This window comes from Ambystoma mexicanum, chromosome 8, assembly GCF_040938575.1.
Source record: "Ambystoma mexicanum isolate Mex_15411 chromosome 8, UKY_AmexF1_1, whole genome shotgun sequence".
NCBI lineage: Eukaryota > Metazoa > Chordata > Amphibia > Caudata > Ambystomatidae > Ambystoma > Ambystoma mexicanum.
Window position 1 is genome coordinate 1,485,884,350 of NC_090929.1, and position 23,412 is coordinate 1,485,907,761.

Genomic DNA, 23,412 nt, shown 5'->3' on the forward strand with positions numbered 1-23,412 from the left:
GTCTCCGGCAAACGCTTTACACAGCACTCAGTTCCTGGGTGCTTGCTGCCTGCGCCCATGATCACTACAAGTCTCAGATCAGCCTCACCTGATATCACGCTTACAACTACCTAGCACGTGTAGCGAGGCCAACAAACATGGCAGAAGGGCACTTTACACATCCACTTTACATTAAATTACAAGTTCCTATGAGCTACTTTTAGGAATCTTATAAGGCATTTGTATGTGTGAGGCCCCTGACACTGAGGGACCTATCAGCCAAAAGCCATGCTTGGCAATAGGCCTTCCACCGTCAGAGGACTACTGCCGAGCATGGCCTTACACTCTCACAGGGCTGGGGCCATGGGCGCCTCCGTTGGTACTCCGAGGGCTCTTGTGTTCTTAGTCCGCAAATATGCCCTAGACGAGAGGAGGGTGAAAGCCTTATGAGGGAGATGGGAAAGGTGGCAAGACATCAAGTATGTTTTCTTTTTGGGGTGGGGTGGTGAGGTGAGGAGCGGTGAAAGCGACATCAGAAAAAAAATGTTTCATTTTTCGGGGGAAAAGGAAAGGGAGAGATCGGCTATCAAAAGCCCTCAGTGGATCACTTACGCTACGCATTGGTGCCCGAATAGTCTGGGTGTGATGGGCCATGCCAGCAATTAGGTGCCCGGAAAGTCTGGATTATTAGCCATGAGCGGAGCGAGGGTCATTAAGCAGGGCCGAGGGGCCTACTAGTCAGCTGCCCCCTCCTCAAGAACTAATGCATACACAGATAGTATTTGACGTGGCCGAAATGTAGCCATTTGGAAAATACTGTTGCACTCTGTTCTTTCTACTTCCCTTCCCCCCTCCTCACTCTGAGGGACACCCCTGGCACCCGCGCACCACCCTCCTTCCCAACTCCCCCCTTTCCTTATCCAGGGGTCACACCCAGAACTCCCCCACTGCCCCTCAGCCCTCCACCAGTTACTCTTACACCCCTCTACTCTAAAGGACGTTTGCCCGCCTCCCCAACCACTCCTTCTCCCACTTATTGCGCCGCCACCTCCATGTCTTATTTTCCTGTTTGTGTAATGGACAATTCACACACGTTACGTGCGTGATATCAATGGTGCAATCAAGAGAGTGCGGAGCGCGCCCATGAATAATCAACTGAGGGGTTCTGAGTGACATCTGAAGTCAGCTACGGCTTGCTGCACCGGTTCTGGGGTGTGGGGGTGCCGCCAAGAGGAAGAGCACCCAGCGAGCAGAGAAACATTGCTATAGAATGCAGGACCCGAGGCGCCATGTACGATGCAGGCATGTTGCGGCATCAGCGGCAAAGCACCTTGGCAGAGGGAGAAGTACATGGAGGCCAGAGGCAATAGAGGACCTGGGGTGGACTGCTACATCTGGTGGGGAGAAGCCCGGATAATGGGCGAGTCGGACGGGGGGCGGGGGGGGTTGCGGAGAAAGGCATGCATTGTGAGCCAGGGGAATGCAGGGAAGAGAGTATGTAGTAAAGTGCTGGGACACCTAGCAAAGTACATCGGGTGAGGACCTCTACAGGGAGGCAGGAATTAAGGGCACTATCACAGATTAGAGCCTGGGATTTCAGCAATCTGAATGGCTGGGCTGAGCTCAGTGTTCTACACATGGTGCTAAATCCTTGTTGCTCACAGTTAGCCACCCACGAATCTGTGTCTGTGTCGCCTGTCTGCCAAGTGATCTTGGAACCAAATAATTATGAGCTTTTGTGAGACATTCTGCGGTGGGACTGGTGGGGGGGGGGTGGACACCGTCCCCACTCTGGAACACCTTTAGAAGCACAGCCTGGTAGTATATTTCCTGATTTCAAAGAAGCCCTAACGCCCTCCAAAGATGATCTTCCAAGGGAGAGCGGGCTTTGGTGTACTACACACAATGGTCAGGTTGGCCCACTTTTTCGAGTTAAGCAATGCAGCGCCAGTTAAAGTGGCCTGATATCGTGCAGCATCGTTAGCCAGCAACGAGTGGTCCTGAGGCACCGAGTATCGCGAAGACGCCTGATCTGGGTAGCATAAGGCTGCAGGCAAAATGAGTTCTAGTCCTCAGCATGCCATCATTCTATGGGTTGTGGTGCTCGGCCTAAGCCGGTGGAAACCTTTATATCAACTCTTGAAAGCATGATTCAGACAATCTGAGCTCCCTCATGGGCTGAGAGGTCATAGGCCGGTGGTCACCTGGGCTGCAGGAAAGGGGCACCACAATGCTTACATTCTTGGCACTCAAGTGGTATAAGCAGGGATTATGTAAGAGCATAAAGATGGAAGGTAGGGCAGAGAACATCTGACCTATTCATGATAAGTCTTTGCATGTGCCTCCAACTACGAGAATTCAATAGAGTTAGCATGCGCCTCAATAATATCATTAATTGCAATACTCCTTTGATGGCACATTTTTATTAGAACTATCCACAGAGACTAAAAGACTAAAAATAGAATCTTCAAAAGACACCCGCATCTGGAGAGAATTTCATGTATAAAGTGCAGAAACTATGTACAATGGAGTCCACTCTAGCATGCAGCCCGGAGCCATGACACATCTGGAATGGGGCAATAACCTGTGGGGAAAATGTATGGTAAACATGAAAGTTATGAAACACTTCCCCCACCAGGCTGTAAAAGGAAACCTCTGACTGGGTACACAGGGGAAATTAGGAACTTTTACATGATGTGGTGCTAAATGCTATGTTATGTTAATTTCTTTCATACTGTGCCAAATAGCCACTGTAGTAGTATCAGAGCGTGAAGGCTTCTCCATAGAGTGGCATGCTGTGCCCCCCCCCTCTCCCTAGGGGTATGTAGGCATTAGTCTGCTGGAAACAAGAAAATGAGTGAAGTTAAGAGGGTGGGAAAGAAAGAGGTGCTACAAATCCAGGGAGAGGTACAGCGGGAGAAGCTCGTTTTGTGTGCAAGTGCTGTTAGGTGGAGCATGGTTCAGTCGCGCCGGCTATGTTCCAAAGTATTGTGGTAAGTGGGCTGCGTTTCCAAGGCAGATTTGGAGAATTGTAAGTTAGTGCACAATGTTACGTTGGAGGCCCAAGGGGAGAGTGTGCTCAGGCTGTTGTTGCTTATTTTCCAGCATATCTCAATAGTAAACGAGCAGCCATCTTCCTGGTCTTCATACAAAAGATCACCAGTTGAGTGACACATGTTTTGATTTTAATGTGTGATATTTTCTTCTCACGCAACCCCTTTGCCAACGATGACGCACACTCACAGCAATGGACTGCAGTGCTAACCGCACACACAGATGGGGAGCGTATTTAGACTTTTACTCCAAAGTGGAGTAAGCGCTTAGACAGGGTGACCAGTCTTACACGGAAGAAATGCTGCATTTTACAAATTAAGATAGTGGTAGTTTGTGGAAAAATCATTATAATATGTGTTTATTCCACGAGTAATACTTACACCACCTGCTCCTCCAACCGCTACTGAAGTGTAGAGCCTTGACAGCCACTTTCAAAAGTTAGTCCTACGTTTATGTCAGTTGCCCTGTCCCGTTTTTTTTAACTTTTCAAATCTGTTGACCCTGCACTTCCAAACTCCTCAAAGTGAGTAAACCAACAGTGAAACGCCTGTAAATCCGCTTCCCAAAACCACTAAATGGCTCTCGTTTTCTGCCACCCAATATCTTCTGGCCACCTGAGGGGCAATAGAAGCCTAGACACACGTGAGATCAAGCTAACTCTCACTACCCTTTTAATGAAGTACCCTGGTGGAGGGATTACCCCTATCTTGCAGAAGAAATGTAGTCTTCCCATTACTGAGTCCCTGTAAGGCGCTTCTGAGTGGACCAGAAGGTATAACACACCGAGCGGGATCAGCCCTACCTAGGGTTCACATGAGCACCGTTCTGGGGCTTACTCCCATAAGTGGTGTGCCTTTCATAGAGTTTTAAATGGGCACGTGGATAGCCACTTACCCTTCTGACTTTCACAGGTGAGTCACAATGCCTGCAGTGGCTTGCTAGAACAACGACTGAAGTACAGAAGGTAACCTCTGTCACGTGACACCGCCCATGCACACACCTGCTCTACACACTTAAACAGGCAGCAAAGGGACAAATGTTTAGTCAAACCTGTGACAGCAAATGCCCAAAGCTAGCTAGGGGTCTATGCTCAGTGTATCACTGCAGCATTCTACCTCTTGTAGGTTGTTTTTATGGGGACGTCTCCCAAAATGCCCCTCTACCCCACACTCCCACATCCTCATCCCCACCCCTCTACTTTGCAAATATATGCTCATGTGGTCCTGTGTGTCATATGTGACCCTCCCAAGTGTTTTGCCCTTTTAAGATGGTGTGACCCTCCCGAGTGTATTGCCCTTTTAAGATGGTGTGACCCTCCCGAGTGTATTGCCCTTTTAAGATGAGCCATGACTGCGTCATGGCCCTACCTAATAAAAGGAGCTCCTGAATGTACGTGCCTCAGAATGGCTGCAGACTCCAACAATGGAAGTCCTGTGTCAGTCTCTCATTTTGAGCCTGTAGGCCCACACCGTTTATGTTTATTAGGTTTATATAGCGCTTTAATCCAAAGCGCTTTACGATATAACAACAAGGTAAAATAATGGGAGAAGCAAATTTACAATCATGAGACAAACCAGTGTAACAATATGTAGAACAGTTTCCTTAGATGGAGGAGGTGAGGGAAGGGTGAGAAGGAAGGGAGAGGAGGTAGTCAAGGGAAGGGGAACAATAATTTAGTTGTCTGATTTAAATTCCAGTGGGTGTGAGAAGGGGAAGGGGATAGGGGGCAACGGGGGAGATGGGGGTAGAGATGAAAGAAAGTCAAGGGGGGGAGTGAAGAAGGAGGGCTTTCAAGGAGGTGCGGAAGGAGAAGTAGGTGGGGATGGAGCGGATAGAGAGAGGTAAGGAGCTCCAGTGTAGAGGGGCCAAGAGCTGAAAGGAAAGGAAGCGTGAAGTGGCACATGGTGACGGGGGTACAGTGAGTAAGAAGAGGTCAGCGGAGCGGAGAGAACGGGAGGGAGTGTAAAATGAGAGGAGAGGTAGGGGGCAAGGGTCTGCCCTGGCCTGCAGGCCCATGCCGTGTCATCACGGTCCTGCAGGTCCCTGCTAGTGTTGCCCCCCTCCCAGATCAGCCTGGTGTCCTGGGTCCACCGCAGGCACTCTCCATCCATGATGCTCCCGGCATCCATGGTGCCCCCGCCACCCAGGCTGTGTCCCTATTGCCTATCAGGGTCCCGCCCTGCAATAACCCATAAATCCGGGTGACCCCGCCAAAACAAAAGGGTGCAGGTCCCCCCAGCACTTGTGCGGCCGGCTGTGCCTCCACCGCCGGCCCCACAATACTGTGGTAGGTAGGGGTCGGCAATCAGAAATCACGTTTCAAGATTACACAATTTCTGGGAACATCTACCACTCATTGCTGACTTTTCACATGAATGTTAGCCCTCGCTACTAATGCCATCAAGTTTAAAAGCTGTGAACTTTGGAGTGCATTGCACTGACAGACAGCCCTGTCACAGGCGCCATGTTAGGAGGAAGCACAGTCTGCTAAGAGCGCAGAGTTCCTTCACCGGGCTGAGGGGGCGGCTGTGCTGATAGTTCACAAGGAAGAGCATCTTAATTAAGTTGTGCAGTTCTTTGGCCCCCCTGGAGTTCATGGTCTGAGCTGGGGGAGGGGACCGGCGCAGAACTGGAAGGCGTCTTGTGTATTGGCGCGCGCAGCGTCTCTCTCACAGGACACAAGCCCAGAGGCGGCCGCGGGGCTGCAACGGCCCCACTGAAGCGTGAGGTCAAGAGCGGGTCAGGAGGTCCAATGCGGCCGGCTCCGACCTGCACGCGGTGTACTGGGGCAGAGATTGCTACTCAATGCGTCCTCTCAAAACATCACGGTGAAGACGCTGACCCGGGGGGAGCAGGGTCACAGCAATCTACGGGGTACTGGGGATGTGGGCGCTTTCATTTAGACTTCCTTGGCCTGTACTTGACTTGTTGCCTTGCCTGCCACCGCCGTGCGCAATCCTATGAACAAGGCCACTTAAGTGTCCATTACTGCGTCACACAGAGGGCTCAGAGACCCGAGTGAACCCACTTCTGCACCGAATGAGTGGTGCTGTTCCCACAGTCATCTCTGCCAACTCACGACGTCGCTGTGTTCTGTTCTTCCTTTATTGAACTTGCTGGTTGTCTGAGGGCTTCAAGTAACCCCAAGATTGCCCACACAACAGTGTGGAGGAAGGAGCCGGGCAAAAGAGTGCATCTTCGGCTAGCATTGGCAAGCTTATGTAGGCCTCGATAAGAGACATCATTGGTAATTTAGAACTTTGCAGGTCCAACAGCACTGTAGTAGTTATAATAATATCACATCTCTTCAAACCGGATTCCTCCCACGTCTCTGTGCTGTAATCCCAACCAAGTGATACTCAAGTTATCGACCTCGCGGGACGATGACGGGCTGAGGCTTCCCCTACCTGGTTTCAAACCTTTCATTCCAGAGGTCTTGGTCTCTTGGTCTCTCTTGGTCTCTCTTGGTCTCTCTCTCTCTCTCTCTCTCTCTCTGTCTCTCTCTCTCTCTCTCTCTCCCACCACCCCCCCTCCAAGTTGAGTTAGTTTACTTTAAGAATCTTTGCACATATACTATTAATATTTTGCACAATTATAATGCAAGCAGGCATTGCGCCATTTTGCAAATGTTTAAATAGTGCTGGGGTCAAAGAGACGACTTCTTTTTCTGGAGAAGACTACATCAGGAGGGAAAGATGGTTTCTGGATTCCATATTTAAATTCACGAATAATACAAAACCACTTTGCGTCCTTTGTGTTGAATGTTCTAGAACGCTTCTGTTTTTGACTCATAGAATATACTGAACAGAACAGTTCCAAAAGGCAAGACACAGGGCTGAGAACCGCTGGCTGCCCAGCACAGGAATGCTAATTAACATAACATTCCTATGTATGGGATGAAGAATAACTTCCTACTAAACACAATGGATGTGCCCAGACCACAGCAAGAAATAACCCATTGGATAGAATGAGATCACTGTAATGGGGATGGAGTCCCCCTTGCAACAGAGAGGTTTACTCTGGGTATAGGTGACGTACATCTGATAAAGCTAGGCGCCGACCACCTCCCGTATGTTGCCCCCTGCATACCAGCTATAAATGCCAGCTTTAGTAACTCTCTTCCTGCCTTTCCCCTGCACACTCGCTCCTGGCTTGAATTCTGTGCATCTGGTTTGCCCCAGAAAAGCCCAGCGTGAAACGGGAGGGGCTTAGAACCCTCTGCCCTCCGTGCATCCACATCATGTTATGTTACCGAGTTTTATACCGCCCTCTGCTGCTCTTTGCATGGTCCCTTGGCACCATGGCTGATCTGAAAGAGGGATCATGGGTTAGGTCAGCGGGAACACGCCTGGTAGCTTTGCTGTTGTGTTGATGCATACAGTTCAGGAAGCAGTAGCAGAGGCAGCTTTTGGTGCTGGGGGGCTGCGGGGGCAGATAATAGGGCACCAGCAGGAGGTTGGGGGCGCGCTGGGGACCAGGGAGTAGACAGGGGTGGGTGGCCGCCTTCCTTCCCCCTCCCTGGCTCCATCACTGTTCGGAAGTACCCTGGTACTGAGTTCAGGTATGTTTCTTTTATGTCAGGGACAATGAGGCACCTATGTCCAAATGGGGGCCTTCTGTGCCACTGGACAGGACCGTGATATAAAAGATAGTTTGGAGGGTTGTAGTGCTCTGATGTCTGAGGTCACTGGAGGTTCCAGTGAGTGGCTGGCTGCATACCGCCGGTGGGTCTGTGGTGCCGTTTTGGTTGGGCAGCCCTTGTGTGATATCTTGGTGGCGGTGTCCTTTGGGTAAGGTGACTGAGGAGAGATCTTGAGGCCCCCTAGTTAGGGCCGATGTCTTTGGCAGCAGATAGTCTGCAGCAGTGTGTTGGGAATAAGAGTGTGGGATATGGGGATGAGGGAAGACATATGCAGCAGGCAATGACCGGTACTGGGGAAACAGTGGGTGGAAATTATTCAATGCAGAGCTCACAGAAGGGAGGGCGAGAGGCAAGTCACCGAGGCAAGGCCCTATGAGAAAGTAAGTTGGTATGGGCCTGGTGTGATATGTAATGATGGGACATGTGGGAGCCAGGCATGGTGCACATTTATATGGACACTTAAGAGCTGATCACAACAGCGGTGCAATCATTGCAGGACCTTTCTTTCACTGGTTAGGAGGTGCCCCCCACTTTTTGAGATTTCCCAGTCGATTGGTGCTATGTTCCTCTTCAACTGGTGTGGGCGGTTTGGTATACAGGCCAGCCAGTACTGTATCCCGCCCAGTGCAAATGCAGCTCAGTGTCGCACTGTCGAATGCAACCAGAGCCCTTGTCAGGTAGATACCTGGGGCACCGCTGGCTCAGCCATTTAGACAGCCTACAGTCAGACCTAGATCACTGAAAGCCATGCCCCCCTCTGCCATCGAGGAGAGGGTGTCTACTAGTTCTATGTATCATGCACTCTATGTATGTATCATGCACTCTAGGTATCATGGAGTCTATGCATCTATGTACTTGGGAGGGTCTACAACCACGGCTGAGCTCACTGTACCTTTTGCAGTGGAGAAATATACATTTGCATATGAGGCTGGTCCCACCCAGAATATAATTAACAACAACCCAAGTGACCATTGTAGACTTTGTAAAGCTACTGAGGAAACCCTGAAACATCTCACATTATTCTGCCCTTCACTCAAGCAGGAAAGAACGAAAAATCTGGGAAGATTCATTGAAAATTGTTCGACACTAACTGCTCTAGACTGGTGGCAATTAATGTTCGACGAGACCGACAGGGCATTGGCGATTACATTAACCTTTTTCATTGAAGAAATATTGCTAAGATTTGGTGCTGTAAATGAGGAATTGTAAGAAGCTGTTTTCATCCTTTGGGTCTTTATTTGAGATACGCTATAATGATGTGAGCCGTTCAAAGAAAGATCAAGATCATACTTTACCTCTTTTATATGATGCCAGTTCGGTCTTTTTGGAAGAGTGTGTTGATTTTAGTGAATTAATGTGGATACCATTTTATGGATGATTTGTATTTTTTTTTTCCTCTCCATTTTTTTTAAAGGTTTGTAATAAACCATATAAAAATTTAAAAAAAACAAAAAAAAAATACAAAATATAATTAATGAGCAGTCAAGAACTCTACTAAAATAAAACATATTCAAATGTGAATTCTAAATCAAATCTAAATACGTGGGTTCCAGCCCAGTTCTTTAAAGGAAATCTATGATTATTTTGTATTAGATCATTCTAATGACAAGACTTCAATATAACAGTATGTTGCAAAAATCCAACCATGTATTACATATCCTTTCCTTTCAGACTATCACAAACAAATCTTGTCACCGCGGTTGTGTGGTGCAGCCAATTAGGTTGATCAGAACATGGCCTGAATTTCATGATCCAAACCCTGCCCCTTCCCTCCCTCCCGCTCCTCACTGATTCCTCACCCCTCCTGCTCCCACTTACCACTTGGTGTTGTTGCACCACCTCACCACTCCTCACCAGCTCCCCGGGACATGAAAATGGAAGAGCAGTTCAGCACGGAGCCCTGCGCACAATTTTGATGGGAGCCATGTTGGGTGAGTACTTGTATTAAACGCAATGTGCCAAGCTGTTATTTTATACAAACACGTTGCTATCGACACCCCGTGACTTATACCCGGGATGCTAATAGAAATAATCACCGGTTCTCCAGATTGTGCCAGGTGGTACCACCCCGGGAACCCTTGCTCGGGCCTAGTAACTCAGGCCTCAGTCCATTACCAACTGGTACAGCTCGGGGAACTGGACAGCATACCTAAAATATAAATCCAAACACCTTAAACTCATGATGTAATTCCAATTATGGAATATAGTGGCATACAATGGGCAAGAGCAGTATTGTCCTTCATTATCATTTCATTGAAAAATTCGTTCGGAAATCAGGTGGAGAAGCCCGGGCAGACCCCCGGCTAAAGGACATTTTTTGGACTGCTACCGGGCTGAGCCCTGGTTATCCCGGGCCATTTGAAGCTCTGAGACAGTGTTTTACTGTCATCTCTTGCTTCACTTCCTAACTCTCCCTGTCCTCCCTTCCCTTCCCTTCCCTTCTTCCGCCCCTATACTCGTACCCAACGCCCTCTCTCCTCAGACATAGAGCTGTGTAAGGACCACATAACAGGGAACAACATAATACAATAGAACATACCACAACCGAACATGGGCGAAATTAAATGGAAACCGGGAGATTTTCAGAAAAATACAAGTTTACCGGTGGGTTTACCATACAAAGAGGTCCTGTTCTGGAAACCTGTTTTCAAAGCTCTTCTTCGTCAGATTTACACAAACACAGCAATGCTGTTTAGGGTGTTTTAAAACTGGGCACCAATGTGGCGTTAAATGCAATTTCACAAAACAGTATCATGTTTTCATCATAGGTCCGCCTTCCCCTCCTTAACCTGTATTCTCCCTGCCTGTGACCCCCTGTGCCCCTGCTCTTCACACCCTTCCAAGTGCAGCTGAACACTGTGTCCATGTTACTGTAAACCACAGGTGCACAACATATGGCCCGCAGGCCAAGTGCAGCCCAGCATGTTATTTTTTGCGGCCCGCGGCAATTAAGGACTTTTCTAATGGAGATCAGCCCGCAATTAGCAATGGGGTGTTCAAGTTGGCTAGATTGCCCAGGGCAGTTGGCTGCTGCCTCTTGTAAAGGAGGGCGGAAGAGCCATAAACATGTAAATACCCAATAAAGTAGTTAGGGGCGCCCATATGCGCCTGGGGTGATGGCTGCTTTCCTGCCTATAAAGTGCTTTGAGAGTCAAAGTCACATCCCTTTGTGTGCCGAGAAAGACAGCATGCAGAATGGGCTTTCATGCAGCGCCTGCTATTGTGTATACAAGTGGTGTGCACATCACTTGGCCTCAAGTATACATAGCTAACAGCAGGACGGCTCCAGTAATTAATAAATATTCCCCTGCAATAGACATACACACGATCCGCGCACACACCTAAAAGCATTGTGCTTTCATTTAAAAAGGAATGCACATATATATAACTGGGATATCTACAGGATAGCGGACAGCTGGCATTATCCATGTATGTGTTCTGCATAACAGACAAACCTGCTGAACAATAGACAGTGAATGGCACCGACAGCGGATATATGTACAAAAAGTAAACTATGTCAGAAATCGAAGTGGGCGGGAACGGTGATCCCAAACTTTTTATTTTTAACTTTCACTGTTCCTATACTTTTATTTTAAAAGTAAACCTTTCTGGAATGGTTTAGTTTTAAAATAAAAGTATAGGAAGAAGTTAAAGCTTGCACTTCAGTGCACTGCACATTCCCATAAATAGCAGGTGTGTTTGGTGGGGGGTTTGGATTGTGTGTGGGAGGGGGCGCAGGGATGTAGTTTGTGCTGTGCAGACCATCAGGCAACATAGTTTTGATTACAAACAAATAAATAAAATAAATAAAAAATAAAATAGTTCCACTACTTCTTTTCATACACTTCGACCAGTGAACAATGTAGGATGCACAGTGCAGAGATATTTTGATGCCAATGCCATTTAGCCGACTCCCAAAGGAACAGCCATCTCTGCTTTTCTGATCTGCATCCTTGAATTGTTTTTGCCCTAATCCCCTCACCTCTCTTGTGTATGCACAAATGGAAGAGTTCACGATTCGCATCACCTGTTTTATAGCAGACCCCTCATAATCCACACTTATGTGTGTTGAGGGCTGCCACCATGGCATTCTAAGCATCCTCCTCAGTAAGAACACTAACTACCAAAGGCATGGGGATGATGTTTTGTTTGTGGGTGCATCGTGTTTGGTGAGGGGTGGGTGTCTTGGGGCATAGTGTTTGATTGAGGGGTGGGTGTCTTGGGGCATAGTGTTTGGTGAGGGGTGGGTGTCTTGGGGCATAGTGTTTGCTTGAGGGGTGGGTGTCTTGGGGCATAGTGTTTGGTGACGGGTGGGTGTTGTAGGGCATAGTGTTTGGTTGGGGGTGGGTGTCATGGGGCATAGTGTTTGCTTGAAGGGTGGGTGTCGTGGGGCATAGTGTTTGGTTGGGGGTGGGTGTCTTGGGGCATAGTGTTTGCTTGAGGGGTGGGTTTCTTGGGGCATAGTGTTTGGTGAGGGGTGGGTGTTGTAGGGCATAGTGTTTGGTTGGGGGTGGGTGTCGTGGGGCATAGTGTTTGGTGAGGGGTGGGTGTCATGAGCCATAGTGTTTGCTTGAGGGGTGGGTGTCATGGGGCATAGTGTTTGGTTGGGGGTGGGTGTCGTGGGGCATAGTGTTTGGTGAGGGGTGGGTGTCATGGGACATAGTGTTTGGTTGGGGGTGGGTGTCGTGGGGCATAGTGTTTGGTGAAGGGTGGGGGCCATGGGGCATAGTGTTTGGTTGGGGGTGGGTGTCGTGGGGCATAGTGTTTGGTGAGGGGTGGGTGTCATGGGACATAGTGTTTGGTTGGGGGTGGGTGTCGTGGGACATAGTGTTTGGTGAAGGGTGGGGGCCATGGGGCATAGTGTTTTGTTGGGGGTGGGGGCCATGGGGCATAGTGTTGCATTCCAAGAGTGAACCCAAAAATAAAGCTAAAGCAGGCACAGTTAGGAGATGTACATCCTTTGCTTTTTGTGTAAACCTGACTCAACGAAGGCCATGCTCCTCTTGGGCAATCCAAACAGCAAAGTATAGCAGTCCAAAATAATGCAATGCCCAATCAAGTGTCAATAAAATATATATAATTTAATTAAACAGACGATATGCAATAACTAAATAGAAATACATAACAATGGAAAATGTGTAGTACAAAATATAAGTTTGAAATACAAATAAAAATCATTACACCTCAAAACGTATTCTTTTTCCATGTGTTTACTAAAAATTAGGGGTTGAAAAAGCCTCCTGCCACGCCGCCACCCACAGCACCTACAGCCCCATCCACATTTACTTTTCGGCCCACTATAGCCATCATGTACGGTACTTTCGGCCGTCTGTCAAAATCAGTTGTACACCCCTGCTGTAAACTATCATGTTATCCTGTTGCAGTACAGCACTCTATTGTTTACCAACCACGGTCATGCTATAAAGCCCAGCACATACATGCATTCATGCATCCATTTAAATGAGTGAATATTCACATATCGTCCAATTAAATGAATGAGTGTATCTGAGTTAAAAAAAAATAAATTAAAAAAAAGTCAATCCAACCCTAAATCAGCAAAGAGAAGCATAGCTGTGTTCTGCGAGGTCTGAATTAAAATACACTTCGGTGAGAATGAGGTGTCCAAACACGTCATGGTGACCCATGCCAGGTGTGTGTGAGTCATCGGGCCTTTTTGCCTTTTGCAGTATCCTACTTGTAATTATAGTACTCAATGCTGGACATGTAAAGAATGACTAAACGATTCCACCTCAGCGAAGGGGCGGGGTAGCCAGAGAGATGGGGGCAGGGCTAGGAGTGGAGACCTCAGGAAAGAGATAGGGGTTGTATATAGCGAACAAAACAGGGCTAAAATAGCACACAAGTACTAAAAAATGTGCAAATCATTTAATAAACCGAAGTGACAATATATAAACCATTACAGTAACATGTTGATCAAAAAAGCATATGTGTAGCTTTGTTTTACCCGTGAATGGGCATCTACATTTCCCAGTATACAAAGTAGGGCTGTACCGAACTTCGGCTTCGAGTCCCTATTCTGCCGAAGTTCGGCTGAAATACAGCTATCCGGCTTCGGCAGAATAGTTTCTGTTTAGGGACTCGAAGCCGAAGTCCACTTTCTATGATTAGCTGCCCTCTCCCTGTTTGGGAGATGACAGCCAATCATAGAATGTTTGACAGTGTTCAGGCTGCAGAAGCCAAACAAGCTGTTTGCCTATTGGCTTCTGCAGTCTGACCACAGAGGAACCAGCCTAACGTGTTGAAATAGGAAGCGAGGGAAGGGAACAGTTCTTCCCGTCCCTCACTTCCTATGCCAGCACCCGGACCCAATCACCAGGTAAGTGACGCCCCCCCCCCATACCCCCTCATCACGGTGAGGCCGCGGGGCCTCAGGGAACCCCCGCGGCCTCACCGCAATAATGTTTTGTTTGTCGGGCCACCGGTGCAAAGCCGGTGGCCCGATGTTTATTTTGCATTGGGGGGCCGCTCCTACAGGAGCGGCCCCCCCAGACTCATGAGGCCGCCGGGGCACTTTGCCGACCCCGGCGGCCTCGGTGCCCCCCATCCCCCTCACCACGGTGAGGCCGCGGGGCCTCAGGGAACCCCCGCGGCCTCACCGCAATAATGTTTTGTTTGTCGGGCCACCGGTGCAAAGCCGGTGGCCCGACGTTTATTTTGCATTGAGGGGCCGCTCCTACAGGAGCGGCCCCCCCAGACTCATGAGGCCGCCGGGGCACTTTGCCGACCCCGGCGGCCTCGGTGCCCCCCATCCCCCTCACCACGGTGAGGCCGCGGGGCTTCAGGGAACCCCCGCGGCCTCACCGCAATAATGTTCTGTTTGTCGGGCCACCGGTGCAAAGCCGGTGGCCCGACGTTTATTTTGCATTGGGGGGCCGCTCCTACAAGAGCGGCCCCCCCAGACTCATGAGGCCGCCGGGGCACTTTGCCGACCCCGGCGGCCTCGGTGCCCCCCATCCCCCTCACCACGGTGAGGCCGCGGGGCCTCAGGGAACCCCCGCGGCCTCACCGCAATAATGTTTTGTTTGTCGGGCCACCGGTGCAAAGCCGGTGGCCCGATGTTTATTTTGCATTGGGGGGCCGCTCCTACAGGAGCGGCCCCCCCAGACTCATGAGGCCGCCGGGGCACTTTGCCGACCCCGGCGGCCTCGCTGTGAAATGTGCCTCACCCCTTGAGCACGGTGAGGCCGCGGGGCCACAGGGAACCCCCGCGGCCTCACCGCAATAATGTTTTGTTTGTCGGGCCACCGGTGCAAAGCCGGTGGCCCGACGTTTATTTTGCATTGGGGGGCCGCTCCTACAAGAGCGGCCCCCCAGACTCATGAGGCCGCCGGGGCACTTTGCCGACCCCGGCGGCCTCGGTGCCCCCCATCCCCCTCACCACGGTGAGGCCGCGGGGCCTCAGGGAACCCCCGCGGCCTCACCGCAATAATGTTCTGTTTGTCGGGCCACCGGTGCAAAGCCGGTGGCCCGACGTTTATTTTGCATTGGGGGGCCGCTCCTACAAGAGCGGCCCCCCCAGACTCATGAGGCCGCCGGGGCACTTTGCCGACCCCGGCGGCCTCGGTGCCCCCCATCCCCCTCACCACGGTGAGGCCGCGGGGCCACAGGGAACCCCCGCGGCCTCACCGCAATAATGTTGTGTTTGTCGGGCCACCGGGCCAAAGCCGGTGGCCCGAGATTGTATTGCATAGGGGGGCCTAAAAAAAAAAAAACTATTCGGCTCACTATTCGGCTCCGGCCGAATAGTTGACAAACTATTCGGTATCCGGCCGAATACTAAATATGCTATTCGGTACAGCCCTAATACAAAGTAATGTGAACCTATACATATTTGTTTTACAGCTTTAGTATTAAGGTTGAACGATACACTGTAAGATGCGTCCTATGAACACGTATGTTTAACCATTGTTTCCCACACTGTAGCCCACAGCATTCAGCTTTATAAACTCTTCTCTTTGTAAACAAACATCATTCACGGCTCTTAAGTGACACGTGACAGGCCATGGCGATCACCCATTACCCACACACTGTTTTGGCTACCGCAGTCAAATATTAAAAATGCTTAATTGTAAAAACATTTTATAAAACGGAAGCGAATTCTTCTAAGCTCGGAAGTGAAGTCCTTGAGCGCTGGGCACAGCTAATCACTGTTGGTGCAGTTTTAAACGATGGCTTGGACTTTGGCTTTCGATTTTCACAGATTCGGGAATCCAAAGAAACCGTTTTTCCGGGATTCTGAATGGGAGGAAATCAGGCCCAATGGCCGCACTGGCAGGACCACCGATACACAGAGGCAAAGCACAGAGTCCAGGACAGGACTCCCATCATTAGAATGTTTGAAATTCCTGCATGTGGTGTCTGTGTGCCAGAAGACGTCTGGGCTGCCAGAATGGACATGATGCTTTCTGCAAGGAAGCACTCTGGGTCCCCCACGCTGCTTGTTGGCACCTGTCCGTGGATTGTGCAATCTGTCATAACAAACTGAAGCCCGGCGCTCCGAGATAAGACACGCAAACATGGCTGGCGGGAACATAAGCAGCTCTCTGCCCCTCGTATCCGTCCATGTTATCGGCTTCAGGCACGCAGCGTCCCTTATGCATTCTTTTCGAAGCAATGGCTGCCTAATTAAACCTATTCATGACACAGGAGTCTTCCCTGGTGTGTGGCGGGCCTCCCCGTTGACGTCATCATCCTTTAACTACGTAGCCTCTGCAAACAGAATGCTTTAGTGTGGCTTTAGAATTCACCTATCGCCGGGTAGCCACATTGCAGTGATGTTACGTCACGTGATTGGGATGTACACCATGCACTGCTGTCATCTGCATGGTTCCCAGGTGCTCCGGCGGATTGGAAAGAGGGGGGGTGGGGGGGAGGGACGGGGTGTGTTAGTTGGAGAGAGGCAAAATGCACTATAGCGTTGCTGTTGTGTTATCCCATGAGCCCTGCACGCAGGTTCGTGTCTAGGTGTGATGTGTGGAGAGAATAGAGGCATTTGTGTTTGGATGGGAAGCCGGGTGACAGGGTGCTAGGACGCATTGACAAGAAATATCAGTTGTTCGTTGATTCTACAGGTTTGGCCGGTGGTCGAAGTGGGCGGGAGATGTTGATAGTTCTGCTCCTCTACTTTTGTTATTGAAGTTTTCCTGCTCTTATACTTTTATTTTAAAAAGAAGCCGTTCTGGAATTATTTCGTTATAAAACAAAAGTGTAGGAAGCAGTTGAAACGTCAATGCACTGCACTGAACGTTCCCTTAAACAGTAGGTGCATGTGTTTGTGGGTTTTGTAATGTGCGTGGGAGGGGGTGTGGTGACGAGGTTTTTGGGGAGCGGGGCAGGCCAGCAGAGAACATAGTTCCACTACTTCTTTTCATACCCTTCGACCACCGGGTGTGGCATTCCATTGTTTGATGCCTGTTGGGGGGGTTATTTAATTGCTGTGTGCGTGCAAGATGCTTAGGACCCGATTCATGGAAGTGTTTTATAATGGCACAATCCCATAGGAAAACATTCCATGAATCAGGCCCTTATTAGTTGGTATGCGTGCAGGGTATTCGAGAGAAGAGGATGGCAATGTTAGCTGCTGACATCGAAGAAAGATTGTGACTAATTTCATGACGGATCCTCACGCGTTCCTTGGTTTTGCTTTTGCATCCCTGCGCTGGATAGAATAGCCGCTACTGGCCCCGGGACCTGTACATGCAGAAGAAAGAGAGTGACTCATTTCATGATGGAGCCTCACCCGTTCTTTGGTTTTGCATCCGTGTGCTGGATAGAATAGCCGCTGCTGGCCCTGGGACCTGTACATGCAGAAGAAAGAGCGACTCATTTCATGATGGATCCTCACCCGTTCTTTGGTTTTGCTTTTGCATCCGTGCGCTGGATAGAATAGCCGCTGCTGGCCCCGGGACCTGTACATGCAGAAGAAAGAGAGCGACTAATTTCATGACGGTTCCTCACCCGTTCTTTGGTTTTGCTTTTGGATTCTTGTGCTGGATAGAATAGCCGCTGCTGGCCTGGGGACCTGTCCATGCAGAAGAAAGAGAGCAACTCCTTTCATGACCGATCCTCACCCGTCCTTTGGTTTTGCTTTTGCATCCGTGCGCTAGATAGAATAGACGCTGCTGGCCCCGGGACCTGTACATACAGAAGAAAGAGAGCGACTCATTTCATGATGGAGCCTCACCTGTTCTTTGGTTTTGCTTGTGCATCCGTGCACTGGATACAATAGCCGCTGCTGGCCCCGGGACCTGTACATACAGAAGAAAGGGAGTGACCCATTTCATGACGAATCCTCACCCGTTCTTTGGTTTTGCTTTTGCATCCGTGCGCTGGATAGAATAGCCGCTGCTGGCCCCGGGACCTGTACATGCAGAAGAGATCGACTCATCTCATGACGAATCCTCACACGTTCTTTGGTTTTGCTTTTGCATCCGTGCGCTGGATAGAATAGCCGCTGCTGGCCCCGGGACCTGTCCATGCACAAGAAAGAGAGCGACTCATTTCATGATGGAGCCTCACCCGTTCTTTGGTTTTTCTTGTGCATCCGTGCACTGCATAGAATAGCCGCTGCTGGGGCCCCGGGACCTGTACAGGCAGCTTCTGAAGACCTATTCTGGGTTGAAGGTGTTCAAATGATGCACCAGGAATTGCAGTGGCAGCTGAATTTGTGAAACATGCATCTCCATGAATGCGGTTCGTCAAGAATTCTGTACTAAAAGGATCCCTTGCTCAAGGGATGGGCCTGGCCCACATCCGGTGCAGGTCCTGGATGGCTCGCATTTGGCTTCATTACTTGGAGGCAGATATTCAAAGGCTGCACCACATCACCCTCAAAGAATAGGAATCTTGACGCTGCAACAGAGCTGTATGACGACAATAAAAGATACAGTGCAAGAACGTTACCCGAGAACGGGTTCCTGACACTATAGGATATTTGACGCCACTTGAACGTCACCATCTTTGGCACCAACCGGAGATATAGTGCCACGGGCATCTTTTGAACATGGACCTACAAAAGGAAAGCAGAAATAGCTGGAAGGAGACAGAGAGAGGGTTACTGGAGGAAAAGATGGATCCAGTCTTGATTAACCTGGTGGTGGATACGCAGTTGTGCTCCCCTTGGAAGGTCTATTCCTGAGTTTCACACACGCTGGCCTTCCTAACTGCTGTAGGGAGTCCCTGGAACTGCAGCAGCGATCCCATACCTCGATGACTTTGGCTATCTGAAATAAAGTAGGCCAGCAATCCTACAAGCTTACAGTGTTCCAATGTCGTCTTGGTTTTTATCTCCGGCTGGTGGCAGGGCTGTTAAACGGCTTGAACTATCGTACCCGATATGGGATTTGTTAAAACAAGGTCCTTGGTTAGGTCATTTGCTGCTAGTACCAGAGTATGTTTAGAACCAGGCCTTTAGCAATCATCTGCTGTTAGGTCTCCCAACTCTATTGATGCACCTGGGAAAGTTTTTGCTGCTGGCATTAGGGTGTTTCTATATATCTTCGGCATGCTTATATAACCCCTTGATGCATTTATGAATCTTTTCAGTCCATGTGTCCCTGGGCCTAGTATGATAGCAACCATGTCGGTGTCATCCCCCATCCCCTTACTTGTTTTCCCCCAACCCCCACCGCTGTGTGAAATGTCGCCAGGCCTAGTACGATAGTCATCTTGTTTTGTTCCTCCCCTGTTTTTCTGCACCCCTCTCCCTCACCTTTTATTTTTTCCGGCTCTACCAGAAATGTCGTCAGGCCTAGTATGGTAGTCGCCTGTCTGTTTCTATTTCCTTCCCACTCTCCCCCTCCGTTCCTTATCTATGTCTTAGCTCTTGCACTATCTGAAATGTCGTCAGGCCGAATACGATCGTTAATTTCACATCCTTACTGTTCATGGCCTGTAAGAATGTCATTGTATTTTCCCTTATTCCCTCCCTTGCCTTGAAGCGCTTTGAAACACATTGTGTATAGGCACTATATAAATATACTATCATGATCCAGCACAAACTGGTTTTGTGGCTGGTCTGGGCACTAGTGTTAATTTACTAACTTTAAATGCTATCCGACAACAAGCCCAGTGTAAGAGACAGCCTAGATATTTTGCATTTGTGGACTTACATTCCGCTTTTGATTCGGTTTCAAGACCTAAACTTATCAACAAGTTAATCAAAGCGGAATGTCCCCCCACTCTTATAGACATCATTTTTGCATTACATTCAAAAACCAAGATCTTTGTAAGATTAAATGCTGAAGGTCTTTTGTCATCGCCTGTTTATACGTACAGAGGGTTAAAACAAGGATGCAGCTTAGCGTCAGCCCTGTTCAACTTTTTTATTAACGATGTTCGCTGGATCTTTACTAAAATAGCGGCTGACGCTCCAATACTGAATGGTGTTAAAATTAGTGCATTATGGTATGCAGATGACCTTGTTCTTGTGTCAAAAACACCCAGTGGCCTACGTAATCTTCTGTCAGTACTTTGCAGCTATTTCAAAGAAAATGAATTATTTGTAAATACTGCTAAAACTCAGATTGTTACGTTTATCCCTAAAGGTTTACGCAAGCATCTATTAGAGTGGCAAATTGAGACAACCCCCATAAAGATAGTTCCAAATTATGTCTATTTGGGTGTTATTTTTGATGGTTGTCCCATTGCAGACTCACAGCTGAATAAAATTAAACAAAAGCTAATCATGGCAATTTGTCAGACCCAAATAATTGTATCTAAGTATGGCAAATTCACACTCAAAGCAGCTCTTCTGTTTTGGAATCAAAATGTTGTCCCAACTATTCTTTATGGCATGGAAACGCAAATTTTACCAACTGGATTTCTTAATCGCTTAGAATCCAAATTTTGGCGAGCCATCTTGCATTTACCGCAATGTATTCCTGGGGCAATGATGCGTTATGAATTGGGCTTAATCTCATTAAGTGCCCAACATAATTGGCGCCTATGCGCTTTATTGCGTAAATGTTTGCTTTCAACACAGGACAATTCTGCCTTGTCGGCCATCTCCAGTTACATACTAAACTCAGCAGAAAAGTTCCCGAAACAGTGGTCTTCAAATGTTCTCTCTATTATGGTAAAGGCCGATATTTCTTTGAGCCTTTTATTAGATCATCCAGAGAGAGCAAAGAAGAAAGTCCACATGATGGACTGGATTGAGACCCGAGTAAAGTGTTTAACCTATAGAGATTTTGATCCTGCAATATTTGGTCCTAAAGCTTATAAAGACATTGCCTCGTACTTGTGCCTGTCGCCTTCTTCTGCTATTAGATCTGAGATCCTGAGGCTGCGGTTTAACATCTGGCCCACTAGGGAAGTCAAAGTAAGAAGGAGACAAATCACATCAGACTTTAATTGGTGCAGGTTTTGTCGAAACACAACAATTGTTGAAACCTTGCAACATTTACTATTGGAGTGCACAGCCCCTAAACTTTTGAGTTTAAGAAATATGCACTTTGCTAAATATTTTGTGTATTTTTCACAAATAGACCCAAGTAATAGATGGGTCGCTCTGGCTGCAACTGAATGTATGGGTATAAGGATTGCTACTATCAATTTTTTAAAATCTCTAAACCTGGAATGATTGATATACACCATGTTAACCAACACTTTTAAATTGTGAAAACTTGATTTGGAAGATGGTTGTAATTGTAAACGTTTGTTTTATTGATTTAATGTTTTTACTTAAGCAAGAATGGATTTTTGTAACATGTATAAAATTGAAAAAGTTGTTGTAATACAACTATATTCAATAATAAAAAAAAAAAAATATATACTATCATATCATATCATATCAATCTGATCCTATCATAGATACATGTTTATGCATGCGTCTATTTTTCTTTGCCATGATGGCGAGGTGGTCCTTGAGGATCAGAAGTGGTGTCACAAGGCAGTGGAGGATATGGTGATCAACGCACCCATGGTCGGTGACCTCCAGTCTTGGTGGATGTGGAACCAATGGTTCCTTTGAATGAGAAGGAAGGGTCAAGTCACTTGCCTGCAATGAAAGCCAGACAGGCGTACCTCAGGAAAGCAAGTGCAATATGGGATTGTGTTGTCTATAGCTGGGCTAAGCAGATTCTTGCTTCCCTGTTTAACTTGATCCTGCTTAATATGAGCAAAAGGAACAAGGTTATGATCTTTGTGTGGGCCAACGCCCTCAATACTGTCAGAGATCAATGGATCAGCAGTTTCTAACCAAGTCAAAAGGGCACCATACAAAATGTTGCCGCACATTTGTTTTGGGTATTTACAGTCCAGCCCTTGCAGCAAAGAAAGCAGAGCCATTGACTGCTGGTGGGAGTCTAAACCCAAGGCCATGGTGCTCTAGCTATGTAGGAGTGTTTCATGTGCTCACTCACACCAGTGTGCTTTGATGCCCCATTAACGTGGTGACAACTAACACTTAAACGAGTAGCGAGCCTGCATAATGGGCGTTGGGCGGGGGGGGGGAGGGTTGCCCTTCATTGTACACCGCCACTGCAGCTCTTCATGAAACGTATTTTAACTATAGTATTAATGTAAGCTTCCTAGAATTCAGTCAGCTGGACTTTCCTTAGACTCTGGAAACTCTTCAATATTCCATGTTTGGGGATGTATTAGGGTAACCAACATGTAGAAGCGAAAGAAAATGAAGAAACAACCTCATAAGATCTACTTTTGTGGTCATAGAATGTTTTAAGTGTTTTAAAATATTATATTTTATAGGAATAGCCTTTGTAAAATGTTTATGTAAAGAAAACCTTTTGTAATTTGTGTGAAAATGCAAAATTGGAAAGTGAAATGAAAACAGAAAGTTGTAAAAGTTTGTTAATCAAACTATAAACAACGTTTTTTGAAAAAAATAAATAAACTCTTCAACATTATGGTTTTGGAGACCCCTTAACATTGTCATTTTCAATGTTTACATACTTTACATTCAATTGATAATAACCTTAACTCCATGTACAATATTGTTTTCAACTAGATCATTTTAAGTGTGTAACGTTCATGATCCTTTCCACATGTCTGAATAATTTCCCTAGCAGGCCTTACTGCATGTTGTGTACATGGCCGAGTGTTGTGTTTTTCGTCTGCCTGCTAACACTGCTGGTTGATGTGCACATACAAGTGTGTTTTATTGTTGTACCTGTTTCCACGCCTAGATGTATGAGCTTGTGAGTGGGTTGGGGCACGGGGGTTGTTTTCCATATGTTTGCACACGGCCGAATTGTGAGATGTCCACAATGGCATGGTGTGTGTTTGTGTATTCTTTTTCTTCTTCCATTTTCTTTCCATGTTTTCCACATCTACGTGTGTCTTTCCGCAAGCTATGTGTATGCCGGAATAAAAATGATTCTTGACCTTGTGTGTTATTTTCATCTTTACTGCACACACCGAAAATATAGATACATTTTGAAATTTGCTAAAGTGAAAAACTCAAAATGTACATATCCAATTTTTTAATTTTCTGTTGTGCACAGAAGCTCCACATAAGGTCCAGGTGCAAGCCAAAAATCTCTAAAAGCGAAGTGGGTAATATTTGGAGATTCGTCCCACAAGCATGTTTTTTTAAGTCTACAGAGAAGACGATGCAAAAATACTTTTATAAACACCTTTTTTCAACACGAAAACGCCTTTTAAATTTCACCAAATTTGGCATGCATCTTCTCCTGTGGCCATACTCCTTTTTTTGTAGATAAGGACGCTGGCGGCCTCCCAAGGAACTGTGTGCT

General features: G+C 47.7%; 1 protein-coding gene across 2 annotated transcripts in view; it reads right to left on the reverse strand.

Moving 5' to 3' along the window:
• SEMA4G (semaphorin 4G) overlaps window positions 1-23,412 on the reverse strand; it is a 960,547-nt gene that overhangs the window by 358,243 nt on the left and 578,892 nt on the right. The gene's annotated exons all lie outside the window — the stretch shown is intronic.